Genomic DNA, 16952 nt, shown 5'->3' on the forward strand with positions numbered 1-16952 from the left:
TTACTCACACACAAGGACTGACTGACACGGTGTCAATCCACACTGGTGTCGGTACACTGACTCTCAAACCCAGCAACTAACATACAAGAGCAGAGAAACTGAGGTAATGGACTGAACCAAACCTCCTCCTGAGACAATCACAGATAATCGCAAACTAGCATAGGCCTAAAGAAGGAACAGAATCCAACAGTCACACAGAGCAAGAATAGCACGTACAAGAGACTGTCAATTACATAATGAATCTCGCACTCTCACACATCACCATTTTAACAGAGGCAGAGTGAATCTCACACTCTCAAACAGTAGCAGAAACTGACAGCTACAGAATGAACCCCACACCCACAAACAGTGCCATGGACTGAGAGACACAGAATGAACCCCACACCCACACAGTGCCAGAGACTGAGACACACAGAATGGACCCCACACCCACACACAGTGCCATGGACTGAGAGACACAGAATGAACCCCACACCCACACAGTGCCAGAGACTGAGACACACAGAATGAACCCCACACCCACACACAGTGCCAGAGACTGAGACACACAGAATGAACCCCACACCCACACACAGTGCCATGGACTGAGATACATCCACACAGTGCCAGAGACTGAGACACACAGAATGGACCCCACACCCACACGCAGTGCCAGGGACTGAGAGAGACAGAATGATACATACTCTCGGGCACACTGAATGACAGATTGAGATTGAATCACAATCACATATGGTAACAGACTGACTGACTGGCAGATATAGGTTAAAATCCATACTCACATATCAGAAAGTGACTGGTACAGAGTAAAATGGATATTCACATAACTTTTATTCTGTACCTCTCAGTTTTTGTTAACACATTCTGTAAACCAATAGATACAGAATAAAATACACACTTGCATTCCAGAGTCAGACAGCTATAAAGTAAAACACACATTCACATACCAGAGACTGGAAGATATGACTAATATCCACACTCCTGTACAAGAAACTGGCAGGTACTGATTAAAATATACAATCACATACTGGAAACTAACAATTGGAGAGTAACAACAACAGACAAATACCAGAAACTGACAGGTAAAGATTAAAACCAAACTCACATTCCAAAGACTGACAGATACAGAATAAAGCCCACACTGACACCACAGAGAGTGACACATACAGTCTATAACACACTCACACATGAGAAAATGACAGATACAGAGTCAAACCCACGTTCACATCCCAGAGAGCGACAGCTACAGAGTAAAATCAACAGCCACATAAAAGACACTGACCGATGCAGAGTCAAACACACGCTCACATCCCACAGCCGAACAGGTACTGATTAAAACAGACTCACACATCAGAAACTAATAGATACAGCACAAATGCAGCACTATCACAGCAGAAACTGACAGGTACAGATTAAAACCCCCTATTCATATACTAGAAACTGACAGGTACAAAATAAAACCCAACTCAGATTTGAGAAAATGAAAGTTACAGCGTACAACCCAGACTCACGTCGCAGATATTAACATACAGAGTAAAACTCACACTTTCATCCCAGAGCCTGAATGATAGAGGAAAACCACACTTGCATACCAGAAACTGACAGATACAGAGTAAAACTCACACTCTCACATCAGAGACGAACAGATACAGAGTAAAATCCACACTTGCATCACACAGACAGACAGCTATAGAGCAAAATCCACACTCCCATACCAGAGACTAAGCTATACAGAGTAAAACTTACACTTACATAAAAGACAAATAGAGATACTCACTCTCTCATATCATAAACTGACATATATAGGCTAAAATCCACTCTCGCATATCAGAAACTGGCAGGTACTGATTAAAGCCCACATTAACATACCAGAAAATGACAGATACAGAATAAAACCCCACTCACATACCAGAGTCTGACAGATACAGAGTAAAACGCACACTCACATCCCAGAGACTGAGAACTACAGAGTTTTACCTACATTCCCATACTGGAAACAGACAGGTACATGCAAAAAAATCACACTCACATCCCAGAAACTGGCAGGTACAGAGGAAAACCCATGTTACAAATTTAGAAAATGACAAGTACAGAATAAAACTCACATAACAGAAATTGACACGTTCTGAATAAATCCCCAACCACATACGAGAAACTGACAGGTACAGGGTAATACCCACATTGACATACCAGAGACAGACAGATACAGAGTAAAATCCACACTCACATCCCGGAGACAGGCAAAAACAGAGTGGAACTCGCAGTCACATTCTAGAAGCTGACATAGTGTATAATAAAACCCACTTTCGCACACCAAAAATTGAAGAAAGAACAACACTCACGTATCAGATACTGACAGCTGGAAGAGAATAAGAAATAGAAGCAGGCCATAAGACCCCTCGAGCCTGCTCCACAATTAATTACATTCATGGCTGAACTTCACCCTGAACTCCTGCCTGATACCCATTTTCCTTGATTCCCTTTGTTCTCTGTCTTAAATATACTCATTGACTGAGTGTCTCAGACCTATGTGTATAGAATTCCAAAGATTCACATCCCTCTGAGTGAATACATTTCTCCTCATCTCAGTCCGAAGTGTCTGATCCCTTATCCTGAGACTATGACCCCTAGATCTAGACTATCCAGCAAAGGGAAACATCCTCACAGCATCTACCCTGCCAAGCCTTCTAAGATTTTTTTTTAGGTTTCAATGAGCTCAGCTCTCCTAAACTCCAGAGTGTATAGGTGCATTTCACTCAATCTCCCTATCCCAGGATTCAATGTTGCACCCCCTCTAATATCCTTCCTTGGGCAATGAGACCAAAACTGTGCCCAGTAATCCAGGTGTGGTCTCACCAAAGCCCGACATAATTGCAGCCACACTTCTTTACTCTTATACTCCAAACCCCTTGTAATAAAGGCCAACATATACTTTACCTTCCTAATTGCTTGCAGTAGCTGCAAGTTAACTATATGTGATCCGTGTACAATGTCACTCAAATCCCGCTGAATAACTACATTTACTAGTCTCTCTTTTAAACATTCTGCTTTTCCATTCATATAAAAATTAACACACACTCACATCCCATAGTCTGAACAATACAGTGTAAAACCCACACTCACATCCCATAGTCTGAACTATACAGTGTAAAACCCACACTCATATCCCATAGTCTGAACAATACAGTGTAAAACACACACTCATATCCCATAGTCTGAACAATACAGTGTAAAACACACACTCACATCCCATAGTCTGAACTATACAATGTAAAACACAAACTCACATCCCATAGTCTGAACTATACAATGTAAAACCCACACTCATATCCCATAGTCTGAACAATACAGTGTAAAACACACACTCATATCCCATAGTCTGAACTCTACAGTGTAAAACACACACTCACATCCCATAGTCTGATCAATACAGTGTAAAACCCACACTCACATCCCATAGTCTGATCAATACAGTGTAAAACCCACACTCACATCCCATAGTCTGAACAATACAGTGTAAAACACACACTCGCATCCCATAGTCTGAACAATACAGTGTAAAACACACACTCACATCCCATAGTCAACAATACAGTGTAAAACCCACACTCACATCCCATAGTCTGAACTATACAGTGTACAACACACACTCACATCCCATAGTCTGAACTATACAATGTAAAACCCACACTCATATCCCATAGTCTGAACAATACAGTGTAAAACACACACTCATATCCCATAGTCTGAACTCTACAGTGTAAGACACACACTCACATCCCATAGTCTGATCAATACAGTGTAAAACCCACACTCACATCCCATAGTCTGAACAATACAGTGTAAAACACACACTCACATCCCATAGTCTGAACTATACAGTGTAAAACACACACTCACATCCCATAGTCAACAATACAGTGTAAAACCCACACTCACATCCCATAGTCTGAACTGCACAGTGTAAAACCCACACTCGCATCCCATAGTCTGAACTGCACAGTGTAAAACACACACTCACATCCCATAGTCTGAACTATACAGTGTAAAACACACACTCACATCCCATAGTCTGAACTATACAGTGTAAAACACACGCTCACATCCCATAGTCTGAACTATACAGGGTGACAGATTGAGCAGAGACCGTGGCCTCTGAGCTTCCAGAACAGCCTCGAGGCTTCACTCTCCAGCATTGAAATACTTGCCTGCTCCCCCCACCCCGCCCCCCTCTCCCCGCCCATTGTTTAAACCGACAGGAAGGGCCCATGCGACCTCCCCTCCACCAGCTCTGCCAGCGGCAGCCATTTCCTCTGTGCTGGGCTGATGATCGTTGAACACATCAGGGAGCGGAGATATCCCGGGCCCGAGTAAGGGAGCAAACAGCAGCCTCCTTACAGCAGTATATCACATTGGGAATGTGTCTATAAATGGGCTTTGTGTCGGGGAATCGGGGGCTGTTTGTAAGAGGCAGAGTGGAGCAGGAAGTAGTTTGGGAACATGGAGTGAGTGGGGTAAGGGAGAGGAGATATCCCGGGCTGTGTGTGTACAGTGTAAGGTAACAGAGAAAGTTAATCACCGCACTCTTTCAAATCATTGCTGCTTTCTTTCACCAAATCAGTAGTGAATGTTCCTGATTCAGTCCCAATCTCACCGTGACTGCTGTTCTTGGACATGAACAGTGGAAACACAGCCTGACAGTGAGGATGTGAGGAGTGTCACAAAGTGCATCTATTGCAGGCAGCAGGACAGAAAGTAGACATTTCAAATTTGGTAATTTTGTTTCAGTGCGTTGAGTTCTCCAGAACCATGTTGAAGGTGATCGAGAGATACATTGTCACTCCCTCAGATACATCAGGATCCGGGCTCTGTGACATTCTGTTGTCTGCACAGGCACTTAACTCGGTTCAAATAGACTGAGAACAATTGTTGTACAGCCCAGGTACCTGTGGTTATAATCCAGAAAGCGATTCAGAATTTTACAGGTAGTCCTATGGGAGTGGAAAGATATACACCGCGACTGTAACAATCGGGTGATCCCATTCATGGACCAGTGCCGGATTTGTATTGTGTCTGGATGCTGATAACTTTCTGTAGAACCGTCATACACACCTGGTGTGGAAAATCTGAGTGCCGCTGTACTGCAGTGAGCTCAGACAAGGACCCTGTTTGTATCACGGTTTCCTCTCTTCACATACTTTACTTTATTATAAACATAAACATTCATTACTACTGAAGGATATCCTTATTAGGGGGAAATTGTATTAGGGAAATTGATGGGATTGAAGGCCGATAAATCCCCGGGGCCTGATAGTCTGCATCCCAGACTACTTAAGGAAGTGGCCCTAGAAATAGTAGCTGCATTGGTGATCATTTTTCAATTGACTCTGGATCAGTTTCTATGGACTGGAGGGTAGCTAATGTAACACCACTTTTGAAAAAAAGGAGAGAGAGAGAAAGCGGATAATTATAGACCAGTTAGCCTGACATCAGTAGTGGGGAAAATGTTGGAATCAATTATTAAGGATGAAATAGCAGCGCATTTGGAAAGCAGGCACAGGATCGGTCCAAGTCAGCATGGATTTATGAAAGGGAAATCACGCTTGACGAATCTTCTGGAATTTTTTGAGGATGTAACTAGCAGAGTGGACAAGGGAGAACCAGTGGATGTGGTGTATTTGGACTTTCAAAAGGCTTTTCACAAGGTCCCGCACAAGAGATTGGTGTTCAAAATCAAAGCACATGGTATTGGGGGTAATGTACTGACGTGGATAGAGAACTGGTTGGTAGACAGGAAGCAGAGAGTCGGGATAAACAGGTCCTTTTCAGAATGGCAGGCAGTGACTAGTGGAGTGCCGCAGGGCTCAGTGCTGGGTCCTCTGCTCTTTACAATATACATTATCGATTCAGATGAAGGAATTGAGTGTAATTTCTCCAAGTTTGCAGATTACACTAAACTGGGTGGCGGTGTGAGCTGTGAGGAGGATGCTAAAAGGCTGCAGGGTGACTTGGACAGGTTAGGTGAGTGGGCAAATGCATGGCAGATGCAGTATAATGTGGATAAATGTGAGGTTATCCATTTTGGGGGCAAAAACACGAAGGCAGAATATTATCTGAATGGCGGGAGATTAGGAAAAGGTTCATCAGTCATTGAAAGTTGGCATGCAGGTACAGTAGACGGTGAAGAAGGCAAATAGTATGTTGGCTTTCACAGTTAGTGGATTTGAGTATAGGAACAGGGAGGTCTTACTGCAGTTGTACAGGGCTTAGGTGAGGCCTCACCTGGAATATTGTGTTCAGTTTTGGTCTCCTAATCTGAGGAAGGATGTTCTTGCTATTGAGGGAGTGCAGCAAAGGTTCACCAGACTGATTCCAGGGATGGCTGTACTGACAAATGAGAAGAGACTGGATCAACTGGGCCTTTATTCACTGGAGTTTAGAAGGATGAGAGGGGATCTCATAGAAACTTAAGATTCTGACGGGACTGGACAGGTTAGATGCGGGAAGAATGTTTCCGATGTTGGGGAGGTCCAGAACCAGGGGACATTGTCTTAGGATAAGGGGTAGGCCATTTAGGACTGAGATGAGGAGAAACTTCTTCACTCAGAAAATTGTTAACCTGTGGAATTCCCTGCCGCAGAGAGTTGTTGATGCCAGTTCATTGGATATATTCAAGAGGGAGTTAGATATGGCCCTTACGGCTAAAGAGATTAAGGGGTATGGAGAGAAAGCAGGAAAAGGGTACTGAGGGAATGATCAGCCATGATCTTATTGAATGGTGGTGCAGATTCGAAGGGCCGAATGGCCTACTTTGCACCTATTTTCTATGTTTCTACTTTATTTTCTATTCTCCCCATCAGTTGTCCATATCATAACTAATATTTTTCTGGTATTATTATTCTCAAAGCAAAATACTTCATTGATGCAGTATAAAGGTGATATTTTTTCCACCCGGAACACAATGAAAAGTGTAGGCAGCTCCTTCTCGCATACAGTAAGTACATTATCTCTCACAGAGCGCAGAGACACAGAACTGGCCTCAATCCTATTCTCACAGGCAGCAGAAGCTGTCAGTCCAACAGTGATCCGGAGTGGCTGAGTTACATTGTGAATCTTACAGCCACACAGAGCGCGAGGATCAAATGCTGTTTCACTATTGAAACAGACCACATTCATATACCAGATACTGAAATATACAGAATAAAACCCACACTTGCACACCAGAAACTGATAGGTATAGATTAAAACCCACACTTTTTACCAGAAACTGACAGATGCAGATTAAACCCCACACATATACCAGAAACTAACAGCTATGGGATAAAACCAAGACTCAAATACCAGAAACTGACAGGTACAGATTACTCCCCACGCTCACATATCAGAGACTGAAAGGTACATCTTAAAACCACTCTCGCATATCAGAGATTGACAGGTACAGAATATCACCCACACTCACATACCAGACACTAATAGGTACAGATTAAAGCCCACAATAATAGACCAGAAATTGATAGGTACAGAGGAAACCCTACCCTCACATACCAGAAACTGACAGGTTCAGATTAAAGCCACATGTTTTTTTAACCAGAAACTGACGGGTGCAGATTAAAACCCACACTTGCATACCAGAAACGGACAGGTACAGGATAATTCCCACACTCATACCACAAACTGATACATGAGATTACCCCCACACTCATACCAGAAACTGACAGGTACAAGTTACCCACAATCATATACCAGAAACTGACGGGTACAGATTAAAACCCACACTCACATACCAGAAACTAATAGGTACAGATTAAAGCCCACAATCATATCAGAAACTGACAGGTACAGATTAATCGCCACGCTCATATACCAGAAACTGACAGATACTGAATAAAATACACATACATATTCCAGAAACTGACCGGTCCAAATTAAAACACACACTCACATACCAGAAACTGACAGGTAGAGATTAAACCCACACTCACATACCAGAGATGGGCAGGTGATAAAATACACACTCATATACCAGAAACTGAAAGATACAGAATAAAATACACAGTCGTATACCAGAAACTGGTAGGTACAAAATAAACCCCACATTCGCATACCAGAGATTGAAACGTATAGAATAAAATACACACTCACACGTCATAAACTGACAGTTACAGAAAAAATACACAGTCACATACCAGAGACTGACAGGTATTGATTAAACCTCACATTCACAAAGAAACAGAGCAACATAGAAAATAGGTGCAGGAGTAGGCCATTTGGCCCTTCGAGCCTGCACCATCATTCAATAAGATCATGGCTGATCATTCCCTCAGTACCCCTTTCCTGCTTTCTCTCCATACCCCTTGATCCCTTTTAGCCGTAAAGGCCATATTTAACTCCCTCTTGAATATATCCAATGAACTGGCATCAACAACTCTCTGCGGTAGGGAATTCCACAGGTTAACAACTCTCTGAGTGAAGAAGTTTCTCCTCATCTCAGTCCTAAATGGCTTACCCCTTATCCTTAGACTATGTCCCCTAGTTCTGGACTTCCCCAACAATCAGAAACATTCTTCCAGCATCTAACCTGTCCAATCCCGTCAGAATTTTATATGTTTCTATGAGATCCCCTCTCATCCTTCTAAACTCCAGTGAATACAGACCCAATCGATCCACTCTTTCCTCATATGTCAGTCCTGCCATCCCGGGAATCAGTCTGGTGAACCTTCGTTGCACTCCCTCAGTAGCAAGAACGTCCTTCCTCAGATTAGGAGACCAAAACTGTACACAATATTCCAGGTGAGGCCTCAGTAAGGCCAGGTACAACTGCAGTAAGACCTCCATGCTCCTGTACTCAAATCCCTTAGCTATGAAGGCCAACATACCATTTGCCTTCTTCACCACTTGCTGTACCTGCATGCCAACTTTCAATGACTGATGTACTATGACACCCACGTCTCATTGCACCTCCCCTTTTCCTAATCTGCTGCCATTCAGATAATATTCTGCCTTCCTGTTTTTGCCACCAAAGTGGAGAACATCACATTTATCCACATTATACTACATCTACCATGCGTTTGCCCACTCACCTAACCTGTCCAAGACACCCTACAGCCTCTTAGCGTCCTCCTCACAGCTCACACCGCCACCCAGCTTACTGTCATCTGCAAACTTGGAGATATTACACTCAATTCATTCATCTAAATCATTAATGTATATTGTAAAGAGCTGGGGTCCCAGCACTGAACCTTGCGGCACCCCACTATTCACTGCCTCCCATTCTGAAAAGGACCAGTTTATCCTGACATTCTGCTTCCTGTCTGTCAACCATTTCTCTATCCACATCAGTATGTTACCCCCAATACCATGTGCTTTAATTTTGCACACCAATGTTTTGTGTGGGACCTTGTCAAAAGCCTTTTGAAACTCCAAATACACCACATCCACTGGTTCTCCCTTGTCAACTCTACCAGTTACATCCTCTCAAAATTCTAGAAGATTTGTCAAGCATGATTTCCCTTTCATAAATCCATGCTGACTTGGACCGATCCTGTCACTGCTTTCCAAATGCGCTGCTACTTCATCTTTAATAATTGATTCCAACTTTTTCCCCACTACTGATGTCAGGCTAACCGGCCTATAATTACCCATTTTCTCTCTCCCTCCTTTCTTAAAAAGTGGTGTTACATTAGCTACCCTCCAGTCCATAGGAACTGATCCAGAGTCGATAGACTGTTGGAAAATGATCATCAATGTATCCACTATTTCTAAGGGCTACTTCCTTATGTACCCTGGGATGCAGACTATGAGGCCCCGGGGATTTATTGGCCTTCAATCCCATCAATTTCCCTGGCACAATTTCCCGCCTAATAAGGATTTTCTTCAGTTCCTCCTTCTCACTAGACCCTCGGTCCGCTAGTATTTCCGGAAGGTTATTTGTGTCTTCCTTCATGAAAACAGAATCAAAGTATTTGTTTAACTGGTCCACCATTTCTTTGTTCCCCATTATAAATTCACCTGAATCTGTCTGCAAGGGACCTACGTTTGTCTTCATACCAAAAACTGACAGGTGCAGATTAACCCCACACTCACATACCAGAGACAAACAGGTACAGAATAAACTCCACACTCAAATACTAGGGAGTGACAGGTACAGATTAAAACCCACAATCACATAACCGAAACTGAGAGTTAGAGAGTGACCCCCACAATCATAGACCATTAGCTGACAGGTACAGATTAAACGCCATACTCATATACCAGAGATAGATAGGTACAGAATAAAATACACACTCAAATACCAGAATCTGACACCATCAGTTCCCAGGAGATCCAGACCGCCATGCGCCTGCTGCTCCCCGGGGAGCTGGCCAAGCACGCCGTGTCGGAAGGGACAAAGGCGGTGACCAAGTTCACCAGCTCCAAGTAAAATTCCATGCTGTTCTGAGAGAACAAACCCCAACGGCTCTTTTAAGAGCCACCCACAACCTCTCTGAAAGAGCTGCACAAGTGCATCACCCTTTAAACTCAATTTACTGTAATTATTTCCTGAACATGTGTGTTTGAGAACCTTTGCCGTTCCTACTGTGGATTTAGTTTCGAATTCTCATAATTCTCACTGTCTGGTTTGACGTTAGGGCCGCTGCTGAATTTCCCGCCATTCAAGCTACAAACACGGTTCCTGGTCGCTCTTTCCCATTTACTGCGCCTGGCAAGGAATTGGGAGCTTGTTCAGGGGATGAGACTCAGATTTCAGTCACCTCATTCTTTTGCAAGCCCCTTTCAAGTTTATTTTTTTATTCCTGTTGCGTGTCAATCTGTTTATTAACCCGAGACTCCCCGCAGTGTAACAAACCAGAATGGGAGTTCGTACACAGACCAGAACATGAGCAGTGTGAACACTCTGTCCCTCTTCTCTTTTCCCAGTTCTGGTCTCACTCCCGCCTGTACGGAGGATCGATCCGTGGTTTGTGATTCTCAACTTTTACAGTTTGAGCTGGAATGTGTCCCGTTACAGAATCAGTGGAGATTGATTGCCATCCATTACAGTTTGAAAGTGAACGCGAATTTAATCCTGATTATAACAGCCTGGAATTTGTAAGGGAAATATGGAATAAAATAAAAGGAAATAAAACCTATTTGTAAATCTTTGGCTAATGGTGAATTTATTAACATAATCCGCACTTTAAAAAATTATTGGTGGGGTTTTTGAAATTAAAAATTGTTCGAGGTGTGACTGTTGAGGACAGGAATTTCCGCCCTCGTTTCATTGGTGGTCTCAACAGACAATGGGTAAGGCGAGAGATTAACATTCAGCGGCGGTTTGAGTAAAGAATCACCATGACTGGAAAAGGTAAAGGAGGCAAAGGACTGGGTAAAGGTGGAGCCAAGCGACACCGTAAAGTGCTCCGTGATAACATCCAGGGCATCACCAAACCAGCCATCCGCCGCCTGGCTTCCCGTGGCGGTGTCAAGCGGATCTCGGGCCTGATCTACGAGGAGACCCGCGGGGTGCTGAAGGTTTTCCTGGAGAATGTGATCAGGGATGCGGTCACCTACACTGAGCACGCCAATCGCAAGACGGTCACTGCCATGGATGTGGTGTACGCTCTGAAACGGCAGGGCCGCACACTCTATGGATTCGGCGGCTGAATAACGTGACCCTTTCCCCCAAGCACAACACAAAGGCTCTTCTCAGAGCCACCCACCGCCTCACAGAGAGAGCAGCGACCTGGGGAACGGGGGCGAGATAGTTGATTTACATTTTGTTCTGTATAGATATGTTTTTTGCCAAGATCTATATCATGGCGTTAGGTGTTTTAAATCAGCATATACATAATGGACGGAATGTCCTTTTAGTGTTCGAATCATAGACATTTACGGGGCATTCCAGATGAAGGTAATACTGAAACACCTAATGTAGTTAGAACATAATAAATAGGAGCAGGTGTAGGCCATATGTCAGTGCCGGGAAGCCACTTGGGACCTTGTCCATAATTTAATACAAATACAGGATCATTGATTTCAATCTCACGTGACACATTTGTGCCATCATGGTATGCACTTTGTTGAAGCCGCCTGCTCTCTACCTGTTCCTGCAGATCAGGATGAACTGACGAGAGCCTTGTCTTAAGTGCTCTTTTCATGAGCAGTTCAGCAGGTGGGATCCCAGTGAGTGAGTGTGGTCTCGTGCAGTAGGTAAGTAGGACTCGGGATAGGTGAGTTGGCAGTGAGCCTTCAGTTACCCTCTTCAAATCTTGCTTGATGGTTTGCACTGCTTCTCTACCTGACCATTGGACGCTGGTTTAAACGGGGCAAATGTGACATGTTTGATCCCGTTACGGGTAATGAATTCTTTGAACTCAGCGCTGGTAAAACATGGCCCGTTTTCGCGCACCAGGACATCGGGTAGGCCGTGTGTGGCAAACATGGCCCGCAGGCTTTCAGTAGTGGCAGTGAACGTGCTAGCCAACATTATCTCACATTCAATCCACTTGGAATACGCGTCTACAACCACAAGGAACATTTTACCCAAGAACGGGCCTGCATAGTCGATGTGTACCCTACACCACGGTTTGGAAGGCCAAGACCATAAACTTAGCAGCGCCTCCCTGGGTGCATTGCTTAACTGCGAGCATGTATTACATCTGTGAATACAGGACTCTAAGTCCGCATCAATACCGGGCCACCACACATCGGATCTGGCTATCATTACGATGCCGAGGTGGGTACTATGGAGGTCATTGATGAAGGTATCTCTGTCCTTCTTGGGGACCACTACTCATTTGTCCCTGCCTGTATAGACATTTCATCTTTGCACTGCTGGAATGGCTTTATCTCTTCCTGCATTTCAACTGGGGCACTGGACCAGCTCCCATGAAGCACAAAGCTTTTGACTAGAGATAATAAGGGGTCCTTGCTTGTCCAGGTTTTGATCTGCTGGGCAGTGACGGGTGATTGCTCACTCTCAAATGCTTTCATAACCATGGCTAGATCTGTGGGCTGCGCCATTTCCACCCCCGTGGTGGGCAATGGCAGCCTACTGAAACCATCGGCGCAGTTTTCTGTGTCTGGCCTGTGGCGGATGGCTTAGTTGTATGCGGACAACGTGAGCGCCCATCTCTGGATGCGGGCTGATGTGTCAGTATTTATCCCTTTACTCTCGGAGAATAAGGATATAAGTGGCTTATGGTCAGTTTCCAATTCGAATTTTAGCCCAAACAGATATTGATTCATTTTCTTTACCTCATTGACACACCCTAACGCTTCTTTCTCAATCAAGCTGTAGGCTCTCTCAGCCTTAGACAGACTCCTGGATGCATAAGCAACCAGTTGCAGTTTCCCGAAATCATTAGCTTGTTGCAATATATGCCCGACACCATATGACGACGCATCACATGCTAGTACCAAACGCTTACATGGATCATACAACACAAGCAATTTGTTTGAGCATAACAATTTTCTCGCTTTTACAAAGGCATTTTCTTAGCTTTTACCCCAAACCCATTCGTCCCCTTTTCATAGTAAGACATGCAGTGGTTCTAATAGTGCTGAGACCCGGTAAGAAGTTACAAAAGTAGTTCAGGAGTCCCAGAAACGACCACAGCTCTATCACGTTCTGTGGCCTCGGTGCATTATCGATTGCCTCCGTCTTCGCATTGGTGGGCCTGATGCCATCGGCCGCAATCCTCCTTCCCAGGAACTCGACTTCAGGTGCCAGGAAAACACACTTCGACCATTTTAACCTGAGCCCCACGCGGTTGAGTCGACTGAGAAGCTCCTCCAGGTTCTGCAGATGCTCGACTGTGTTCCACCCGGTGACCAAGATGTCGTCCTGGAAGACCACGGTGTGTGGGACCGACTTCAGTAAACTTTCCATGTTTCTCTGGAATATCGCCACCGCTGATTGGATTCCAAACGGGCATCTGTTATAAACAAAAAGACCTTTGTGTGTGTTGATGCAGGTGAGGGCGTTTGATGATTCCTTCAGTTCCTGCGTCATGTAGGCTGAAGTCAGATCCAGCTTTGTGAACGTCTTTCCTCCTGCCAGCGTTGCAAAAAGGTCATCGGCCTTTGGTAGTGGGTATTGGTCCTGCAGGGAGAAACGATTGTTAGTTACTTTGTAGTCGCCTCAGATTTTGACTGTGCCATCTCCCTTGAGGACTGAGACGATAGGACTGGCCCATTCATTAAACTCGATCGGTGAAATGATGCCCTCTCCTTGCAGCTGATCTAGCTTGATCTCTACCCTTACTCTCATCATGTACGGTACTGCTATCGCCTTGTGGTGGATGGATCATGCCCCCGGAATTAGATGGATCTGCACTTTTGCTCCTTGGAATTTCCTGATGCCTGATTCGAACAGCAAAGGAAATTTGTTTAAGACCAGAGCACACGAAGTGTCATCAGCGGGCGATAGCGCTCAGACGTCATCCCAGTTCCAGTGTATCTTTCCCAGCCAGCTCCTGCCGAGCAGCGTGGGACCATCGCTCGGTACCACCCAGAGTGGTAGTTTGTGCACCGCTCCATCGTAGGAGACCTTTATGGTAGCACTGCCGATTACAGGGATCAGTTCTTTCGTGTAAGTTCTTAGTTTCTTATGAACTGGAGTTAAGACTGGCCTTGAGGCCTTGTTGCACCACAACATTTCGAAAGTATTTTTGCCCATGATGGACTGGCTTGCACCTGTGTCCAGCTCCATTAACACCGGGTGTCCATTTAATTCAACATTCAGCATTATCGGGAGACAATTCGTGGTGAATGTCTGCACTCCATGTACCTCTGTCTCCTCGATCTGAGGCTCTGGTTCGTCGTGATCCTCTGTGGATCTGTCCTCTTCTGCAACATGGTGGTTTTAGGTTTAATATTCTTTGCAGCTCACCTGCACAGTCGTTGGAGGTGTCCCATTGTTCCACAACCCTTGCAAATGTACTCTTTGAATCGGCATGAATGGAAACAATGATCACCCCCGCAGCATCAACAAGGTGTTAATGGCCTTGCATTCATCACCCTTGATGGCAGACTCTGAGACATCTGCAGGTATGTGTGACCTGCCCTTTGCATTATGATTCAAAAACAACATCACTTTGTTCACAGTACTTGTAGCAGCACTTGTGTGCTGAGAGATTTGCTTCATATTGTCACTGGTGGCAATGAATGCCTGGGCTATCGCTATGGCCTTACTCAAGGTTGGGGTCTCTACAGTCAAAAGTTTGCGAAGTATGGTTTCGTTGCCAATGCCAAGTACGAAAAAGTCTCTGAGCATGTGCTCCAAATGTTCTTCAAATTCGCGATATCCTGTAAGGCATCTTAGCTTGGCGACATAACTCGCCACTTACTGACCGTCAGACCTTTTGTAGGTGCAGAACCGGTACCTTGCCATCAGAATGCTTTCCTTCGGGTTCAAATGCTCTCAGACAAGTGTGCACAAATCATGGTATGATTTCTCTGTGGGTTTTGCTGGAGTGAGCAGTTTCTTCATGAGGACATACGTTGGTGCCCCACAGACAGTGAGGAGGATCGCCCTTCATTTGGCAATGTTTTCTTCCCCATCTAACTCATTGGCCACAAAGTATTGGTCGAGTCGTTCCACAAAAGTTTCCCAATCATCTCCCTCCGAGAATTTCTCCAGGATGCACACTGTTCTCTACATATTTGGGTTCGCTATCTGTATCTCATTGCCAGTTGTAGTAGATGGAGAACGAGTCAGACTGAACACTGAGCTCAAAGTAAAGTGTGACCGTAGTCTTTTGTTGCAAGTCTCCAGAGTGCCTCTCCAACCTGTGAAGCCTCCTTAAATAGCTGTGCTCCCTTGGGACTCCAGAGGATGAGCCCTTTGGTGGGTGTACAGAGTAAATACAAGTATACATAAATAACAGTAAAGAGTTGGGGTCCCAGCACTGATCCCTGCGGCACCCCACTGGTTACTGATTGCCAACCTGAGAATGAACCATTTATCCCAACTCTCTGGTTTCTATTCGTTAACCAATCCCCTATCCATGCTAATATATTACCCCCAACCCTGTGAACTTTTGTCTTGTGCAGTAACCTTTTAGGTGGCGCCTTGTCAAATGCCTTCTGGAAGTCCAAATACACTACATCCACTGGTTCCTCTTTATCCACCCTGTTCATTACATCCTCAAAGAATTCCAGCAAATTTGTCAAACATGACTTCCCCTTCATAAATCCATGCTGTTACATTCATGTTGCAGCAGTGACAGATAAGAAAGGTGTTGAATTAATCGATGGGTGGAAGCTAGCATCAGGGCGGAAGGACAGTGAGGGGCTCTTGCCTTCACAGAAGGACTCCCATGTCCTGATCAGAAGTGACCCTCAGGCAATCTCGGTTACAAACCGGTCAATGACTCGAACATGTAGAAATGTCGATCGACAAACACAGCTGTTCAGATTATTGAATATATACAGGAAAAAACGTGAGTGAACCTTCCTCATAAGTCCGGCCATCATTAACCATTTTTGCCTGAGAGCAGAATAGAAACATAAAGAACAGATTATAAATCGGGAGGGGATGTCATTGATGACCTTATTCAAGAATTTGAGAATTTGGCGAGCAATAAATCTGATTGGATGTTTAAAGATACCAATCAGAGAGATACAGAACAATGGAAATTGACAACGCGGCCAATGAACCAATCACAGTCATTGCCTTCACCCATCCCTCATTAGCTGTGGGCGGAGTGTGGGGCTGCCTATATAATGCGAGCCCGGAGCAGAATTTCCTTCATATCTGTACCTGACTGAACAAGACGATGCCTGAGGAAAAGAAACCAGCTTCGAAAAAGGGTGCCAAGAAAGTAATCAAGAAAACATCACCGAAGGGTGGTAAGAAGCGCCGAAAGTCGAGGAAGGAGAGTTACTCCATTTACATCTACAAAGTGATGAAGCAGGTTCACCCCGACACCGGCATCTCCTCCAAGGCCATGGGCATCATGAACTCGTTTGTG

This window comes from Pristiophorus japonicus, chromosome 9 (genome assembly GCF_044704955.1).
Source record: "Pristiophorus japonicus isolate sPriJap1 chromosome 9, sPriJap1.hap1, whole genome shotgun sequence".
Classification (NCBI taxonomy): Eukaryota; Metazoa; Chordata; class Chondrichthyes; family Pristiophoridae; genus Pristiophorus; species Pristiophorus japonicus.